The 20,069-nt window shown below is 40.5% G+C and overlaps 3 long non-coding RNA genes and 1 other non-coding gene across 13 annotated transcripts; all 4 read right to left on the bottom strand.

The window, feature by feature from the left end:
- Window positions 1-351: 351 nt before the first annotated feature.
- Window positions 352-871, bottom strand: LOC120109322. The gene is made up of 2 exons (XR_005510266.1): window positions 813-871; window positions 352-715 (listed from the first exon to the last, which is right to left on the bottom strand). It is a non-coding gene; the product is annotated as an uncharacterized LOC120109322 (long non-coding RNA).
- Window positions 872-1,010: 139 nt separating this feature from the next.
- On the bottom strand, window positions 1,011-2,647 carry LOC103699850. 10 transcript variants are annotated; one of them, XR_005510264.1, is made up of 6 exons: window positions 2,587-2,647; window positions 2,322-2,376; window positions 2,147-2,206; window positions 1,977-2,031; window positions 1,780-1,836; window positions 1,011-1,598 (listed from the first exon to the last, which is right to left on the bottom strand). It is a non-coding gene; the product is annotated as an uncharacterized LOC103699850 (long non-coding RNA). The 10 variants fall into 10 exon arrangements; XR_005510263.1 differs by having other exon boundaries at window positions 2,583-2,639; XR_005510259.1 differs by having other exon boundaries at window positions 1,977-2,206.
- A 1,937-nt stretch (window positions 2,648-4,584) lies between these two features.
- On the bottom strand, window positions 4,585-6,587 carry LOC120109323. The gene is made up of 3 exons (XR_005510267.1): window positions 6,333-6,587; window positions 5,664-5,811; window positions 4,585-5,410 (listed from the first exon to the last, which is right to left on the bottom strand). It is a non-coding gene; the product is annotated as an uncharacterized LOC120109323 (long non-coding RNA).
- An 8,994-nt stretch (window positions 6,588-15,581) lies between these two features.
- LOC120109325 lies at window positions 15,582-15,687 on the bottom strand. Its single transcript, XR_005510268.1, has one exon. It is a non-coding gene; the product is annotated as a small nucleolar RNA R71 (small nucleolar RNA).
- Between the last annotated feature and the right edge of the window lie 4,382 nt (window positions 15,688-20,069).

Consider the following 20,069-nt stretch of genomic DNA (forward strand, 5'->3'; position numbering starts at 1 on the left):
CATTCAAAGTTTATAGCAACAGGTAACAAACGCGCAGAAATTACTATAATACATCCACGAAAACACTAAAGTTATATGTGTCTCAGTCACAGTGGCAAAAAACAGCATACAGAACCACATAATGCCAACATTAAATAGATGCGGGGGCATTCCACAAACGTGGTGCGGGCAACAACAAATTAAAGCGGGTGGACAACCAATTGCATCACCAAGACTAACAGACCCAAAAAAAGTTTGCCCAGAACTTGATGACCATCATTCACATGTCATCAAATGGAGCAAGCAATGGCAGCCAACCGAAACAACAACCAGCACAAATTTATGCACAACAACCAAGTAGGATGAGAGATATAGAAGCAATAAAATAATCCAAACTCTTTATATGAAGAACCAGAGAACTAGTCTTAGCATTTAACGAAATAAGCCTCCGGAGAAATCCTAAATAGCAACCTTTTAAGCTTAATGGTTTAGGATTTCCCATGAATTTAGCATGTCAGAGATCATTTCACAAGCCAGAACATTAACAATTGAAAAGAGGGAGAGAGAGCACATCGAAACAATATAGAACATAACCACCAGAACCAAACTAAACGGAGTACCACAAACAGCCAAGAATGCCAAATCCAAGATTGCCTCGTCATCAAGAAAATAGCCGCTTTCCTTTCATAGCAAAACCCGGGTCCAAGAATCATCACAACCTTCTGGAGAAAATGGCCTTAACATATAAATTCAAAAGCTGTCAATAAAAGAATAAAGTGCAATATTTAATGAACAAATCAACCAACAGAAGAGTAGGAAAAGAAATGGTATACAGAGTTGAGTAGGAGGAAAGGCATTTAGCGATCCAAAAATCTTGTCCAGTCTCCAATAGCTGCAGCAGTAGCCTGCAGAACAATGGACCTTCCAACTTGCAAAGCATAAAATTTTTATATTTTATTTCCGCCCTTTCCAATTTGATTAGCAAATAATACTACGAAATAGCTAGGAAGAAAAAGGGGCAAATAAATAGCTATGAAGAAAAAGGGGCAAATAAATAGAAGTGAATCTTATAAATAACAAATTCGGAATAATTCTAGTAGTCAAACAATAGTAATAAGTTTATAAGGAAAGAGTATTTCATGAACAGTTGTAGTGGAAAATCAAATTCAAACTATTGTATAGAAATTCCTGCAGCAGCAACCGATAGACCACCACATAGCAATAGAGTATGATCCAGGCCTCTGAAGCATAAAAGTTTACAAGTGAATCAAATTACCACCAGATATACAGAGATAAGTAGCAAGATCAGGAAAAATAAAAGTAGACAAAGGACCAGAATAAATAATTGATTGATTGGATAACTGTTACCAAGACTAAGGACATCATCATGGGAAAGTCCAAAGAGATTACCCTAGTTAATACCAACTCTAGAGAAATTTCTACCTCGGCTTCTGCAACTCCTACATAAATGAAGCGCAAAAATGGAACTTAAAGTTATCGCCAGCACTAGTTGGCCTCTAAGCAAGCCACTTCGTCTTTTTTCACACTATTACTTGAAGAAAAGATGGAAAATAGAGAATAATGAAGGATGACAGAATCCATGCAAGACCAAAAATTACCTGGGAAAGAATAAGTGAAATAAAAAAGAAGAGTCAGGAAAACTGAAAAAATGAGGTTGGAATGCGAGCAGATTTGAAACATGTAAAAATGTGACAGCCTGTTATTGAGCAAACAACACCTGATTTTTGACAAGCAAAATACAAACTTTGAGGATTTGGGTTCTCGAAGTCAAAATCGTACCTTTTTTTATAGCATCCTTATCCCAAAACTTTCATCAGCCTCCAAATCCTATGAATTCTTCAGGAACAGAAGAAAAAACACATCAAAAGAAATATAATTACAGTTATGTAATTAAAGAAGTCATAAAAAAACATAATCTTCAAAAAACAAGAAATTAAAAGGAAAAAAGGGAAGAGGAAGAAGAGGCTCAAATTCACCACTTCCAGAAGTTCCTCGCCTATTGCTAGAGAAGCTGCCACGCAAAGAAGAGAACTGCAATTTTACAAGTCACCCATCTTCTCATCAATATACATACATACACAAAAAAGAGCAGAAGAAAGCTAGGGGGCAGGAGAGGTGGAAGGCTGAGCCTTTTTTACCAACATACAAGAACCAACTCTTTGAGAAGGCGATTATCCGTCACATTGTATGCCTGCCCGTGCTCCATCTAAAGCATGGAACTATTATAAAAGCCATTTTGAAGCTTATGTCTTGCATGACAAGCTCACAAAATCTCGAGCATTAGATAATCAGGTCTACAGCAATAAATAAATAAGGTTTACCGCAAATCTGAATATGACTCAAGAGGGTTCCCTCCCAGCTCACAACCTACCAGTACTTTCAAATCAAGATATGGTCAGAACCGGTCAGCAACACATGAATCACTTAATCTAGTATACCAATCTAAAATATGACTAGCTTTGTAGCTGATGCTTGTGAACATCAAGAACAGATCAAAAAGCCAATCTGATTGAAGAAAGCACGCCATAAGCAATAAAGGTAATAGTAAGGCAATTGTTGGGAAATAAATCAAAATTACTTACGTACTTAAAGAAATACTGCGATCGGACAGTTTTTCGACCTTTGCATGTTGTTCCACCAATTAGATTATGCTTGCTTAAGAAGACATCAATGGTTAGGATTTATCAAGGACAGCTTCCACAGAAAATCACGAATCTAGCCCCCTATAAAATGAGATGACCCAGGAGTAGAAATAGTTCATTTGAAGGATAACACAGGAATGAGTAAAGATGCTGTATCTTCACCCAAAAAGTTCGGACTTTTGCTGCAGCATAGGGTCCAACAATAGCTGAGAAGTGAGTACTAAGAAATCAAAACAGAAAATTTACCTAGAATACACGATATTTGGCTTTGTAACAAGTCAATCTCAGATCCAAAAAATAAATCAGAGTCAACAACATTATGCTTATTGTTGGTCCATTTGAACTTCAGCAGATATGGCTACACCCTACAAAATGATAAGGATAAAACAATCATTCACGACTTAATAGAATATAATCATTACAAGATATCACAAATCTCACCCTTATTAGACATAATACATTCAAAAGAAAAAAAAAGGCGTCCCAAGGTTTTTGCCCCACAGGATCTCGAGAGGTGGTTCGAACACATAATATGCACAGGTCAATATGGAGCAACCTTACCACTGCACCAAGCCCCGCCCACATAAAATACATTAACAAACATACTAAAATTACAATACAAACTCAGGCATGAAAACATGAAAATTAAAGTTTCCAAGCAAATGGAAAGTCATGCAGATTCATTGTAACCAACAAGGTTAATAAAAAAAGATTAAAGGACTGGAATTACCACACGGTAGGTCACAAGGATATAACCATAACTGATGGCCAGCAGACAAAACAATGAGAAATTCTTCCGATTCGAAACTTGATCTAATATAAAAAGGGATAGGAGCTATACTGGGATTAGTCTATAATAGTTCTGAGATTATGCAAATGCATTTTCAGAAGATCATGTCCTTGTCTCATGGCAACGGCAAATGATACTATTTGAAAGTTGTGCTAAGAGAACCAAACAATTTTGTCAAATAAAAGATTAAGCAACATACACAGCACATAAAAATGGGAGCAAAAGTAGTGGTGTCCCTATCATGATGTACAGAAAACAAGGATGTAAATGTCAGGCAAAAGACCAGAGCATCCAAATTAACTGAGGGCAGAAAAAAAAAATGAAAAAACAACTTAAATTAATTTGTCAAGATTCAAACGCAACAAATGGGAGAAAAAGTTATCCAATAGTGAAGCAGGCATTTCAATTAACTTAATAACAAGAGACCTAAAAGAATTGCAGAAAAATAATAGTATAATAAGATTCACAAATAAACCGGTAGTCCATGCAAAAGAGCCCATCTATTTATGGTCAGGATTTTGTTATGTCACTTCAGTTGTGGATATGATAAGAATAAAAAAGGAACAGAGATACTTTAGAACCCAACTACAATTAATATAAGTTATGACATAAATGCTTTAAGGCCTGTAGCATCAACGTGAAGATTAAACTTAGGTGAGATCAACTAAATAATGCTTACTGAACAACGAATTAAAACAACAAAATGCACATTACCATACCCAAAAAATATTGTTGGATGAAAATTAATTATTTATCAATGCCTGATACAATGACATGAAGTGCGATCATCCAGCAGACTATTTCATCCACAGTTAGACTTTAGACCAACAGAGACCTAGAAACAGCATCTACCATGAAAGGCATGACTAATAAAAATGGGGGCAAAAAGTAGTGGGTGTCCACTATCATGATGTACAGAAAACAAGGATGTAAATGTCAGCAAAAGACCAGAAGCATCCCAATTAAATGAGAGTAGAAATAAAAATGAAAAAAACAAATTAAATTAATTAGTCAATCGCAACCAAGTTCAAAACTGTTGAAGATATACTGAAGAAAAGGAGAGAGGGAGGCTGAACCAAGTTCCCCACTTCCTTGACTCTCCACCTAAATCTACTTTAAAATCTCTCAAAAATTCAAGAAACCCTTAAAAAGAATCTTGAAAACAAAAAGCCCAGCAATTAGAAAGCAGAGAAGGCGAAGATGAAGAGGGAGGCTGAAATTCGAGGAACTCTCAAAACTAAGTGCACTTAAACATAATGGAGAGGAGATCCATGACTTACTGTGTAATGCATAAATTACAGGAACGGTGATTCTATATCCCACCATAATCAACACAAAATCACATGGATAGCATGCCAATAACAAGTGTAGAAAAATGCAGAACTTATATAACTATTGGCGACATAATTCAGTTATCACAGAGCTTACTTAATTATAAGAATATAAAAACTAAGATGCCATAAAATAGGTGCCTCCCTCTCTTGAAAAGCGGGAGGAATACTTAGTAAGTATGAATGGGAAACTAAATACATGGTGACTTGATCAAGAGAAAAAAAACATAGTTGGCTTCTAGAAAAAAGAAGCATGTGAAAACTCAAAAGACAGAATTTAAAGCCACCACAGAGGGGCTAGGGCTTCCGGTGGAGACGAAGGAGGGGGGGGGGGGGGGCGAGAGAGAGAGAGAGAGAGAGAGAGGATGGAGGCGAAGAGGCGGGAAAACTCTGGAAAGAAAAACGGAGGAGGTGGTGCGCCACCAGAGGGAGGAGGAGAAAAGAAAATAAAAGAAAATAAAGAAAGAAAAAGAGGGGAAAAAAAAAAGGAGGATCGTACCTGGGTCTCTCGCGCCTCCTTCTCGGTCACGGTGGTTCTCCTCCTCCGCCGTGGTCGGATCGGGGTAAGGGAGGTCCCCGGAGACTAAAACTCACTCGGGCATCACTTTGGAGGAGGTTTAGGTCCTCCCTCTCCCACTGCTCCCACCCTGGAGAAGCATGTGAAAACTCAAAAGACAGAATTTAAAGCCACCACAGAGGGGCTAGGGCTTCCGGTGGAGACGAAGGAAGGGGGGGGGGGGGCGAGAGAGAGAGAGAGAGAGAGAGGATGGAGGCGAAGAGGCGGGAAAACTCTGGAAAGAAAAATGGAGGAGGTGGTGGCGCCACCAGAGGGAGGAGGAGAAAAGAAAATAAAAGAAAATAAAGAAAGAAAAAGAGGGAAAAAAAAAAGGAGGATCGTACCTGGGTCTCTCGCGCCTCCTTCTCGGTCACGGTGGTTCTCCTCCTCCGCCGTGGTCGGATCGGGGTAAGGGAGGTCCCCGGAGACTAAAACTCACTCCGGCATCACTTTGGAGGAGGTTTAGGCCCTCCCTCTCCCACTGCTCCCACCCTGGAGAAGGGCACCCCTCGGCCGCAGTCGCCGGAGCGGTTGCAGGCCGAGGAAGCGTCCGCCTCCTCAGGGGAGCTCCCAGGGGCTCGGCCCCACCTCGGGGACCCGTTTGACTCCTCCGCACCACTTCGGAGGAGGTCCAGGGCCCCCTACCCTTTCCCTTCTGCCGCTCCGAGGTGGGAGCATCTCCCGGAGGAGGCTCGCCCCACGGTGGCACGGCGAGAGGGAGAAGAGGAGGTGGGAGGGGGGAAGCAGAGAGAGAGAGGAAGGAGGGGAGAAGGGCTCGGCCGGAGGTGAAAGAAGAAGAAAGAAAGGGGCTAGGGCTTCCGGTGGAGACAAAGGAAGGGGGGGCGAGAGAGAGAGAGGGACAGAGAGAGAGAGGATGGAGGCGAAGAGGCGGGAAAACTCTGGAAAGAAAAACGGAGGAGGTGGTGGCGCCACCACAGAGGGAGGAGGAGAAAAAGAAAATAAAAGAAAATAAAGAAAGAAAAAGAGGGGAAAAAAAAAAAGGAGGATCGTACCTGGGTCTCTCGCGCCTCCTTCTCGGTCACGGTGGTTCTCCTCCTCCGCCGTGGTCGGATCGGGGTAAGGGAGGTCCCCGGAGACTAAAACTCACTCCGGCATCACTTTGGAGGAGGTTTAGGCCCTCCCTCTCCCACTGCTCCCACCCCTGGAGAAGGGCACCCCTCGGCCGCAGTCGCCGGAGCGGCTGCAGGCCGAGGAAGCGTCCGCCTTCTGCGGCTCCGAGGTGGAAGCATCTCCCGGAGGAGGCTCGCCCCACGGTGGGCACGGCGAGAGGGAGAAGAGGAGGTGGGAGGGGGGAAGCAAAGAGAGAGAGGAAGGAGGGGAGAAGGGCTCGGCCGGAGGTGAAAGAAGAAGAAAGAAAGGGGCTAGGGCTTCCGGTGGAGACGAAGGAGGGGGGGGGGGGGCGGCGAGAGAGAGAGAGAGAGAGAGAGAGGATGGAGGCGAAGAGGCGGGAATACTCTGGAAGAAGGACCTTAACGGTTACGGCATAACGGGGCGGATCCTGGTTCGGGTCCAAAACCCGTTAAGCCCAATAAAAAGTAATTGGCTTAGCTAAATCTGGCTAAGCCCGGTCCCAAACAGATTAGGCTAAGGCTGGACGAGCCTAAATTGCAGACCAAGTTAAATGCGAATTAAATCAAGCCCAAATTCAGTTGGGTCCGAACCCAATTAAGCTGAGCTAGTCCTAGCAGGCCCAATTCAATCTGAATCAAGCCTAATTCAACTAATTAGAGACCAAATTGGCTTTGGACCGACCCTAATTCAAGCCCAAATGATTTAAAATGATACTAGACCAAGGTTAGACCCAATTAGACCTTGGACTGAGCCTAATGACCCAATCAGAAGACCAATTTGACAAATGGTCTACATTTTGCGCCAAAACTATAAATGAATTATTTAGCAATGAAATCTTATCCTTGCCAAAAAATCAAAATCTGTTTGCAATGAAACTTATTCAGTCACCATATATAAAAAAGATTAGTGATGAAACTAATTTGTCACCAAAAAACTCTAGATTTTTTTTTTTTCATTTTTGCATCCACATATAAACATTTGGGAACAATTCATTTTGCTTTGCAAGTCTTGCAGCCATGCACCATATTTTAAGACTTGTCAAAGTAATGGGCCAAATAATGTATTTTATCTGTTGATGCACCTTTTTTCCCCTTCACAACCAGCTTAATGTGTTGCTAGTGGCCCTGCAAGAACTTCGGAAGAGGGAACAATGTACACCAGCAGTGGTGCCATACATCTGTAAACAAACTGAAAAGAGCATCTCTAAATCTTACTGAGTCCCACCCCCAATTGATTGAGTCACCCTTATATTTATTTATATAAATAAAGACATAGCATATATCCTCTATATAGATCATAGGATTACTCTATGAATAGGTCAATTTTCTAAGGCCTTCGCATTCCTAATCCTATAGGGCCGGACGGCTTTGTTTGCCCTAGCTTGGCGAATCACATCACACCCCTGCTTTTCGACGACTTTCCATTTTTCTTCGTATTTTCTTCCTATTTGACTAATTGGACTCCCTCGTCACAGTCTTCTTTTTTCCGAGTAAGAATTGCTTGCCTCGACTAGTGTGAAAGAGTGAGACGAACGAGACCAAGGCCATATAGAGTAACAGCTAATAAAAGAAGCTATTATGTCCATTCGAAAACCAATGGTCGCTTAATTGCTAAATTGACTCAAATCCTACGAGCAAAGAAAGATAGGATCCCAAGTAAGTTTAGAAAAAATATTTTAATAGTATTTTTGCGAGACCCTGGAACTGGCCGGTCCACTTGACCGGCCCAGCCCCAAACTTTCGGCCTCACGTGCGTCGCACGTGAGGGGGCGTGATCAAGGGGAGAATCATCCCGCAGAAGCCGAGAACACCTGGTTATTTTAGGGCTTCTTCCTCCTCCTTTGAAGCCATCCAAAGTCAAGCCGCCACGCCCAACTGGTTAGGGGTTCTCCTTCTTCTTCGTGTTGCCGCCCAAGAGAGAGGGAGGAGAGCCATTAAAGTAGCAAGTTGGGTGCTCTTCTTCCTCCATTTGCCGCTGGAAGGAAGCCGCCGGATCTTCGCCAGGGCTGAGGTAAGGATTCCTAGCCTTCACCTCTTTGTTATACCATTTGAAAAAAAAGAAGAAAGAAAGAAGAAGAGAGGGAAGAAGGAGAAGGCCGACCACCGCGGGCACTTCTTCTTCTCCCGTGCGCATGCCTCCTCCGCGGGAAGAAGGAGAGGGTCGGCCGCCACGAGCGTCGCCGGCCTCGACTTGGCCTCTCCCGGGCTCACCGACCTCCCTTCACGAGAGAAGAAAGAAGAAGAAAGAAAGAGGGGGAAGGAGAGGAAGTCAGGTGAAGAGAAGAGGAGGAGAAAGAAAAAGAAAAAAAAGAAAGAAAGGGGGGAAGGAAGAGAGGAGTCTGGAGAAGAAGCGAAGAAAAGAAAAGAAAAGGAAAGGAAAGGAAAAGGAAAGAAAAGAAAAGAAAAAAGAAAAGGAAAGGAAAGAAAAGAAAAAGGAAAAGAAAGAGAATATATATATATATATCTTTATATATATATATATAAAGGGAGGGAGGTGGTTTACGGGTATGAACCCGAACTCGGAGAGCTAAGCACTTCTACAGGCTCGATCATGGAAGGATGTTAAAATTTAAGTTATATAGATATATATAACTTAAATTTTAAAAGAAGAATATGATTTTTGGATATTAGGTTTTGCGAGGGATTTGCGTAATTAATTGGATTTGTTGTGGATCTCGTTCGCAAGGTAAGTAATGTAACCTTTTTCTAGATTTATCGGTAAGTTATAAATATTTTCTCGAGTTGAGTTATCCTTGATTTACAAATTCGATGCATAGTGTTATATGTCTATTTTTAGAATATTGTATAATTCTGATTGAACATATTTGCTTTCGACTTGATTGTGTTTGATTGATTCGATATCATATTTTCGGTTTAGAAAATTAAACGTAATGCAAGAAAAGATAATAATAACTCGTAATAGATTCGGACTTGCAGTTGGGCTATGTTGAGGACCCCGCCAATAGAGGCTAATACATTGGTATCGTAAGAAGATTAGTCGGTGATATGACCCTGCCACAGGGAACATATGGTCATAGTTATTGGCTGTTGAGTTGAATTCTGGTAAATTGAAAGAAATTAAGATATGAACGATATTTGGTTTTGACACTGCATGTTTTTATAACTAAAATATGAAATAGAGAATTAATTGAACTTCAACCTCGCTATGTTGAGAACCCCGCCAATGGAGGCAGCTACGTTGGCAATTGACTGTCCTGAAGGACGACAGGTATTAATCTAGTTCCAATATTTATTTCTATTTATTGTCTAGCTATGCCCACTGCTCCTTGTTAGACAACTTATTATGCTGCTAGAAAAGATTAAATAGTTATATAACAATTTTTTTTGATTAATTGTCAAAAGAAGAATATGAGCTTTTGAATTTCGAAAGTGTTCACATGGATTAAGACATAATAATGAATGTACCAATAAGCAAGTAATTCTAGGAGAAAAAAATCTCTAGACTTGACACTGGTATGTTGAGGTTTAAATCAGAGTGTGCAGAGGAAGTGTGGTGAATAGAATTATTTGACATTGGTTAAACAAGATGACTTTGATTTGAAGAGTGTTATGACTTGATTTGGAAGAAGTATTATTCTTGAACTGCATGTACAAAAATTTCATAGATTAAATTTCTTTTAAGGGAGGAAGGATGTGAGACCCTGGAACGGAGCCCAGTCCACTTGACCAGCCCAGCTCCAAAACTTTCGGCCTCACGTGCGTTGCATGTGAGGGGGCGTGATGAAGGGGAGAATCATCCCGAAGAAGCCAGGAATGCCTGGTTATTTTTAGGGCTTCTTCCTCCTCCTTTGAAGCCATCCAAAGCGGAGCCGCCATGCCCAACTGGTTGGGGGTTCTCCTTCTTCTTCGTGTTGCCGCCCAAGAGAGAGGGAGGAGAGCCATTAAAGTAGCAAGTTGGTGATTGGTAGAAAGAATTTCTATGCAGATAAGGCTCACGAAACAGGTATATAGAAGCTGATCATATGAATTGGCTTGAGCTGCAGCTGGTCAAGGGGTTGGATTTATGACATGAAAAATTTTATTACAAAATGGCTGCCATTCTGTCGATCATTGTTTAGGTTGCTTCATAATCGAGTTCGATTGACCCAGATCCAAAACTGACCCTCTCTTAACCTGCCTATTATCATTGCATCGCTAGAGGAATGGAGAACTTACAACAACCTATTTAGAATTATTGACGTGTTATCAATCTAGACAATAATGGTGGACAGACACGGCAGTAGGTGAAACGGATAGGTAAGGAGTTGGTGAAGTCTCTAATTCAGAGCTGCACTCGTACGTTGTCCGGTTCTTTCCCTCTTCAATCATCGACATCCATAACAACCGACTAAATCCACTTTGTCGCCTTGTTAGTTTTTGACTGCTAAACAGAGATGGTGAGATTTTGAATGCAGAAGAAACTAAGGATGAGAATGACAAGGTCTAGTCTGAAAGCACCAAAGATGAAAGATTCATGAAACTAGCATCAAGCAAGACGACGACAGAGAGTAAGGCCATCGGCAATGGAGAGGTGACAAATCTCGACACGAGGATCGGCCGCAAGATGCTTGTTGAGCTCTAGAATGTGGCCTTCCGAGGTTCTTCGTGTTGCCGCCCAAGAGAGAGGGAGGAGAGCCATTAAAGCAATGGGTTGGGTGCTCTTCTTCCTCCGTTTGCCGTCGGAAGGAAGCCGCCGGATTTTTGCCGAGGCTGAGGTAAAGATTCCTAGCCTTCACCTCTTTGTTATACCATTTGAAAAAAAAAGAGAAAGAAAGAAAGAAGAAGAGAGGGAAGAAGGAGAAGGCCGACCGCTGCGGGCTCTTCTTCTCCCATGCGCATGCCTCCTCCGCGGGAAGAAGGAGAGGGCCGGCCGCCGCGGGCATCGCCGGCCTCGACTTGGCCTCTCCCAAGTTCGCCGACCTCCCTTTGCGGGAGAAGAAAGAAGAAGAAAGAAAGCGGGGGAAGGAGAGGAAGTCGGGTGAAGAGAAGAGGAGGAGAAAGAAAAAGAAAAAAAGAAAGGGGGGAAGGAAGAGAGGAGTTGGGAGAAGATTCTGGAGAAGAAGAGAAGAAAAGAAAAGAAAAAGAAAAGAAAAGGAAAGAAAAGAAAAGAAAAGAAAAGAAAAGGAAAAGAAAAAGAAAAAGAAAGAGAAAAGGAAATATATATATATATATATAAAGGGAGGGAGGTGGTTTACGGGTATGAACCTGAACTCGGAGTGCTAGGCACTTCTGCAGGCTCGGCCATGGAAGGATGTTAAAATTTAAGTTATATATATATATATATATAGTGATGAATTTTAAAAGAAGAATATGATTTTTGGATATTAGGTTCTGTGAGGGATTTGCGTAATTAATTAGATTTGTTGTGGATCTCGTTCGTAAGGTAAGTAATGTAACCTTTTTCTAGATTTATCGGCAAGTTATAAATATTTTCTCGAGTCGAGTTATTCTTGATTTACAAATTCGATGCATGGTGTTATATGTCTATTTTTAGAATATTGTATAATTCTGATTGAACATATTTGCTTTCGACTTGGATTGTGTTTGATTGATTCGATATCATATTTTCGGTTTAGAAAATTGAACGTAATGCAAGAAAAGAATAATAACTCGTAATAGATTTGGACTCGCAGTCGGGCTATGTTGAGAACCCTGCCAATAGGGGCTAATACATTGGTACCGCAAGGAGATTAGTCGGTGATATGACCTTGCCACAGGAAACATGTGGTCATAGTTCTCGGCTGTTAAGTTGAATTCTGATAAATTGAAAGAAATTGAGATATGAATGATATTTGGTTTTGACGCTGCATGTTTTCATAACTGAAATATGAAATAGAGAACTAATTGAACTTCGACCTGGCTATATTGAGGACCTCGCCAATGGGGGCAGATACGTTGGCAATTGACTATCCTGAAGGACTCACCGCGAGAAAATTAGTCGGTATTGATGACCCTGCCACAGGAAACATGTGGTCATAGTCCAGGATCGACAAGATGAATTGAATATGTGAAAGAATCTCGAAACCGTAAAAAGAATCTTAAGAATTTAAGAAATATTTGATTTGTATCTTGGAACTGCATATATATTTATTTTCTGCATATTATTGCCTGATTTATCTAGCTAGAGTGTTTGTTACTTACTGGGCTGTTTAGATCATTATACAATTTATTGTTGTTTTACATATCTCGAGAACTAGTCTATTGAGGTTTCAAAATGGGAGGGCGACTAGAAGGATTGTGGCACAAGCTATCTTAGATTAGGGTTATTTAAGTTGAACTATTATCTTGGACATTTATTATAATTGTTAGACATTGCTAGGTTTTGTTATTTTAAGAACTAAGTTTTGCATGTTGGTAAATTATTGTTCCGCTGCATATTTAGAACTGTGAGACTTTATGACTTGAGTTAGTCAATGAAATAAGATTGCATTTATTTAGTTGAATTATTTTAAATTTATATAAATTGAGATGTTGGCTAAGATGCCTTGCATGCTCGTGGGGAGAGTTTCCTACTGGTGTGCGGCGGTTGGCGCGACCCTTGGCTCGCGATTTCGGGCTGGGGGCGTGGCAATTTTAGTCATTTTGAAAAGGCAATACCTTCATCACTGCTTGCTATCATCAAAGAGTGTCAAAAGTTCTCATGGTTGTAAGGCCGTATCCAGCATATGTATTGGTACCACTAAACTTATTGTTGCTACTTGTTCACACTGAGGGTGAAATGACTTGAAACAATCAGTGCATTGTTGCCAGTTCAGCATTCTGGCAGCTCAAGTGGTTCCAAATATTTTCTTTCCTAAGGTGCAGCTTAATTTAGTTGTCAGAGTAGTTACAAAGGATAATCAAATTAAGTAAACCTGCTTTTATTCCATAGCGTTTTCTTTATATGTTCATAATCTTTGTGCTCTTGTTAAAAATGTTTTTTTTTTCTATTAGAGAACCAGCACTTGTGAAGAGAATTGGGGCTGCAACTGCTCTTGAAGTGAGAGCAACAGGTATTCCTTATGTTTTCGCTCCATGTGTTCGATAACAATGACATAAAACCATTATGTTGCTGTGAATTTTGGTTCTTACAAAAAAGATAAATAAGCTAAACATATCTCACGGAGAACATCTAGGACCATTCAGTTTCAGTCTTCTTCTGCTCGAGCCTTGTGCAGGTTTGTAGAGATCCAAGATGGGGTCGCTGCTATAAAAGCTACAGCGACGATCCAAAAATTGTCCAAGCAATGACAGAGATCATCCCTGGCCTGCAAGGAGAAATTCCAGCAAATTGTCCTTGTAGATCGGTTCGGTACGTCCGGTATGGAGATTGGTTCGGCATACCTCTCAGGTGCTCTTCGCGCTCTATCTGACCTTCGAAGAGGAGATGTGTGTTGTGGTTGTACCTTATCCATGGGTACATTTGGTTGAGGAATATCTTGTGTCTCCATTTGTAGGTCTTGAAGATGGATCTTCCTAACACTTCATGCTACACCGAAGATGGATCTTCCTAACACTCTTTATGCTTTTATTTTAAAAGGCTTGTAGCCAATTTGCATGCCTCTCCAAAAGATAAAAATTAAGAATACAGTCCCTAATGCAATGCTATGTGGTGGATTCCAAACCCTAGATCTATCTACTCTAATAAATTTCAATTCGCACTCATAGTTTAATTTAGTTAAATCAAGTTAGCAAATCCTTCTTCTTGATTTATTTTTAAAAGAAAAATAACTTATTCTTCAATCCCTGTGGACCGACACCCGTAATCACTATCCTACAGGATACGTGCTATTGCGTGGTTTATTTTCAAAATTGAAAGAACCGATCAAATTTTTGGCGCCGTTGCCGGGGATTGCTAGCATAGTTATTTTTCCTATCATTAAAAAAAATTAATTAATTAAAAAAAAACTTTCAAAAAAAATATATATCTAAAATAAAATAAAAAATTATTTTCTATTATTGTTACTTTTTTTATCTCCTTTTTCTCTTCTACTAATTTTTTTTTTAATTTTTCTTTTGGTCTTATTTGATCAGGAATCGAAGAGGAGATCTGGGCTATCAAAAAGGAATGCTTTAGAGGTTTGCTTAAAAAAATTTTAAATTGCTGGAAAAATTCTCTTTGGTAACCTCTAAACCTTTCTTATTTAAATTAATTATTAGCTTGAAATTTTGTGGTGATTGTTTGATTTTAATTTCAGCAAAAGTGTGAATGCATGCTTGATACACATACACAAATTAATCCGCACATAGTAAGGGCAATCACCCCAACAAGATAAGAGCCGGATTTCATCATCGGACTCTTGCCCAACTTAGGTGAACTCAATCTCACATAGTGTCAGCTTAATTAAAATCATTTAGACATTGGCTCCTAGGGACATTCGAGCTCAATAGGACGAATATCACCGAAAGTTGCACCAATTTCGCTCTGTGGCTTAGTTGATGTCTAGGCAAGCTTTGTCCCTATAAGGGAGACAGTTCATCTGTTCGAGGCAAGTGGGTTTTAAGTGGAACCTTTGCGAACGCATCGTGACCCCTCTACTTACCTGGAAGCTTACCTGGTCAACTCGGTTCATTAGACCGGATTGGAGGCTTAGGTGCCCTCTTCAAACCAGTTAGGAGCTGTCTAGTGGTTTTAGGACAAATACAAGGATTTATGTGTTTTTTTTTTATTGCATGCTTGATTGATCAAGTACTAGTGTATGCAAGGAAGTCGTTCTAGAGTACGTAACCTATTACCTTTTGACCCTGAAATAGAACGGACCCTTAGAAATATTCGAGCTGAAATCAAAACCTTAGAATCATTCCCACCTCCTGAGATGGCTGAAGAACAACCCAAACTCCTGAGGGAGTACTTTACTCCCACCATTTACACTTCCCCATCTTGCATTCGATTACCTGAAGTAGCAGCCGTACAATATGAAATAAAATCTAGTGTGATCCAAATGCTCCCATCTTTTTATGGGCTCACCAATGAAGACCCATATAAACACCTAGATGAATTCCTTGAGATTTGCACTACTGTCAAGATTTAGAACTTTACTGATGATGCTCTAAAACTTAGATTATTCCCCTTCTCCCTTAAAGATAGAGCCAAACAATGGTTGAATTCTTTAGAAGCCAACTCGATTCGTTCTTGGGATCAAATGCAACAAGAATTCCTAAAAAAATACTTTCCCATAGGAAGAACAAACCAGTTTAGACGTGCCATTACAAGCTTCTTCCAAACTGAGGGAGAAGAATTTCATGAAACTTGGAAGAGATTTCGGGACCTAATCCGTAAATGCCCTCATCATCAAATACCTAAGTGGCAACTAGTGCAATGTTTCTATGACGGATTGACTGAACGAAACCGTCAGATGATCGATGCTGCATGCGGGGGGACATTCATGCTTCAAAATAAGCATGAAGCATGGCAATTATTTGAAAATCTAAATGAAAACTCCCTCCACTATGCTTCTTGTTCTCGTCCAGCACCCCCGAATTCTCAAAGAAAAGGGACCATTTATGAAATAAGTCATTCTATGGACCTGTCTAGCAAGGTAGATGCATTGTCCCATAAGATTGACCAACTGATGATAGGTGGACATTACATGAACTCTTCCCAAGCACAAGTGTGTACTATCTATTCTAGCCCATCCCACCCTATTCATGAGTGCCCTTCAGCGCCCCAATTCCCCGAACTCGTGCAAGAACACATCAATGCTGCTCAAACACAGCCTAGATCGGGTACTGACCCATTTTCCAATACATATAATCCGGGATGGCGAAATCATCCAAATTTTTCTTGGAAGCAGCAAGCTTCGAACACAGCCCAACCCTATTCCCAAAATTTTTAAAATCCTCAGAATTTTCAAACCCCACAAAATATTCATCCCTACCGTCCCTCGATTCAATTTCAACACACTCCTCCTCCACCCCAAAGAAACACAGCCTTTGAGGAGAAAGTGTTGAACGCCCTTCAAGGTTTGGAAACCATTACACAATTGGTGCACTCTCACACGCAATCCATCGCCAAGCTAGAATCCCAAATGGGGCAACTAGCTAATGCACTGAACAAGCGAGAGGAAGGAAAGCTTCCAAGCCAACCACTAAGTAATCCTAGGGGACAATATATGGCTCAAGAAAATCAATTAAATGCAATTCATCAGGAACAAGCCAGTGCTTTGGCTACCCTAAGGAGTGGACGTGTAGTAGACAATAAGATTGGGAAAGATAACAATAAGGAAGATGAAGAAGAGGATAGACATGTGTCAAATAAAAATCTAAAATCTTCTTCTTCTTCAGCTAGTCCACTGTCCACCTTCTGCCAAAAATCACATCCCAAAGGCCCCATTTCCTGAAGCTCTTAATTCACCCTCTCCCTTTGGCAAGAAGGGAACTTCACTAGAGGAGATGATGGAGGTTTTCAAACAAGTGAAAATCAACCTTCCGCTTCTTGATGCTATTAGACAAGTTCCCTCCTATGCCAAATTTCTCAAAGACCTTTGTACACAAAAGCGAAAATCTAGGGCACATGTGCCTAAAAAGGTCTTCCTAACCGAGCAAGTGAGTTCTATTCTCCAACACAAGACTCCTCCAAAATTCAAAGATCCTAGTGCTCCCACCATCTCCTGTGTCTTAGGAAATAATTTCATTGATCGAGCACTCTTAGATCTAGGGGCAAGTGTCAACCTTTTACCTTATTCAGTTTATGAGAAACTTGGTTTAGGTGAGTTAAAACCAACCTCGGTATCCCTTCAATTAGCTGATCGATCTGTAAAAACACCACGTGGGATAATTGAAGATGTTCTTGTCAAGGTAGACAAATTCTATTTTTCAGTAGATTTCATTGTCCTTGATATGGAGCACGAGCCTAATCCTAAGAAACAAATCCCCGTGATCCTCGGGCGGCCCTTTTTAGCAACAGCCAATGCATGCATCAATTGTAGAACAGGGGTAATGAACATATCATTTGGGAACATGAAGGTAAAATTAAATGTGTTCAATGCGGCCGACCAACCCGCGAGGGAAGTTGAGTGTTTTATGATAGACAAAATAGATGACCTCATAAAAGAAGATGCAAAAAACTATCTCACTGTGTCTGGCTGAAGACAATAAACTTAGCGCTTGTTGGGAGGCAACCCAATTCTTTTAGTTTTCTTTAACATTGAGGACAATGTTAGGTTTAGGTTTGGGGATATTTTTAAGTATTTTTAATCATTTTTTGTTTTGTTTGCATCTCTTGCATTCATTTTCACTTCATAATGTCAGGTTTATCAAAAAAAATAAAAATATAAAAATATCTTTTTAAAAAAAATATGTTCATTTTCATTTTTTATAAAATAATAATAATAAAAAAATTAAAAAAAAAGTTTTTGTTTTTAAAAAACCTCATTTCTATACATTAATACGAGAATGCTAAACACACAAGGTATATAAAATCTAAAAAGCCCAATGACTAGTCGGAAGTAATACAAATTTAAGTTCTTTTAATTAAGTCTCTCTTAGGGAGTTGTAAGCTAATTAATACTTCGGAATTTTACTACACACTGGCCGACACTTCTAAGGTCTAGGCTCGACATTATATTGATAGTATAGTAGCAACCTTGGACCCTGATGAATCATACTTATCTAATTCAAAAAAAAAAACATCAATAATAATGGATTTAGTCAGGAACATCGAAAAGGGCTACCTATTGTCAAAGGTCAAGTGGGCTTGTGATGAGAACTCCGAGCATAAGTCCGTAGGGGAGTCTTGATGCCTGACACCTTGTGCCAACTGGTGTGAGAGTTGTCGACTGATTGCTCGTTACACGGAGAAATCACGACAAGAGTAAAAGTGCACAATTTATATATCTTTATAAAAAAAAAAACTCTGTATTGACCTTGAAAAAGATAATAGTGTGAAAGCCTTCGTTGTAAAAATTCGAGTAAACTGGAATATTACAGATAAAGCCCGTGAGGTACTAAAGTAAACATCCACAACTCTCGAAATCCTGCAGATAAGATGATTTTGAATCAGTGAGCAGGTTCTTTCGACCAATCCTTGGAAACTACTGGTATTAGCAACATTTTGGAGATCCAAACCCTTAGCTTGTGAACGGTCCAGATTTCACCGAGTACTCCAGCATAAATGAGTCTTACAACTTCCCTAACGGAAACTTGATGACTTCAACTTGAATTGCATCTTGACCTAGGATTTGGGCTGACTTAGTAAATAAAACCGTGTGTGCTTTGAAATTCTTATCATTTATGTATGTTAAATTAGATTTTTTTTAAAAAAAAGAAAAAGAAAAAAAAATTCATAACAATAATGATTTATTTTAATATTGAAGTTTGTGGGTATCTTCACTAGAAACCCTCACGAGAAAAAAAAAAAGAAAAAGAAAAAAAAATTCATAACAATAATGATTTATTTTGAAGTTTGTGGATATCTTCACTAGAAACCCTCACGAGACTATAACTCGTCCACTAGGGTAACCTAGGAGTTTAAAGCCTTGTTGCATATGGTAAATGCAATCGCGATGCCAGCGAAAGTGAGTTAGAGCTTTTCTTTTTTTTTTTTTTATTTTGCTCGAGGACTAGCAAAATGTAGGTTTGGGGGTGTGATAAGTGCTGATTAATCTATAATTTAATATTCTTTTTCCAGCACTTTTCAATGTTCTTAAACGGATAACCACTTATTTTACCATAAAATAGAACAATCTTTGAAATAAATTTAAAATATGATAAGAAGTAAATAATTCACATATCCTCGCCTTCCAAGCGTATCAGCCAGCACGTTTCAGTTCAATAACACTGGGTTCGAGCCCAATGCCTAACTGACATGCATGCACCCAAGCAATCCAACGGTTCATAAATTCCCATCTCCGTATCACGTTTGCAAACTAAGCAAAACAGGGGAGACCTTTAATTTAAATCCACATATGCCCATTTTCATGTCAAAATAGAGCAAGAAAAGAATTTTTTCCGAAAATTACTGGAATCACTGTTCATATGAACAGTGTTCCGTGAAAACACTGTTCATATGAACAGTGTTAGAAAAAAAAAACTAAAAATGCATTTCACTGTTTATCTTCTTCCCCTCCCGCAGATCCCGTGGCCGTCCACCTTCCACGGCAACCTCCCGATGATCCTGCGACCAGATCCTCCGGCCCTTCTTCTGCCCGTGACGCATCCGGAGCCAATCTCATCTTCCTGCGATCCGGCCTCCACCGAGAACTCGTGATCCATTTCTTCCTCCGTGATCCACGTAGTGCACCAGCGCCATTAGCCCGTTCCAGCCGCATCCAACGAGCACACCAGCGAGCAACTCCTCCGGATTCACCTCCCAGCAGCCAATGGTCCAAAGAAGGAAAGCAATGAAGCATGATTCCATCCACGGATCCACACCAGCCACCAGCTGCCGAATCACAGAAATGGCGTTCCGCCTCTTCCTCTTCCGGATTCCCATCGATCCTCCGATTGGCTCCTCCCAGCGCATCCCCGGCATCCGTGAAGGAAATCCCAGCAGCCGGTGATTCAGCCTCTCGCATCAAGCCAAGGATCACGCATCCAAATCGGGACATGTATTCAACCCCTTCTCCCGTCCGTATTCATCTTCCACCGACCACTCTTCCGCAACCAGCTCCCATGATCCAGCCGTTGATGCGCATTCCGCCCAAGGATCATGCGTCCGTTCCCCTTGGATTCATTGCCAGG

Source organism: Phoenix dactylifera, unplaced genomic scaffold, assembly GCF_009389715.1.
Source record: "Phoenix dactylifera cultivar Barhee BC4 unplaced genomic scaffold, palm_55x_up_171113_PBpolish2nd_filt_p 002036F, whole genome shotgun sequence".
Taxonomy (NCBI): Eukaryota; Viridiplantae; Streptophyta; class Magnoliopsida; order Arecales; family Arecaceae; genus Phoenix; species Phoenix dactylifera.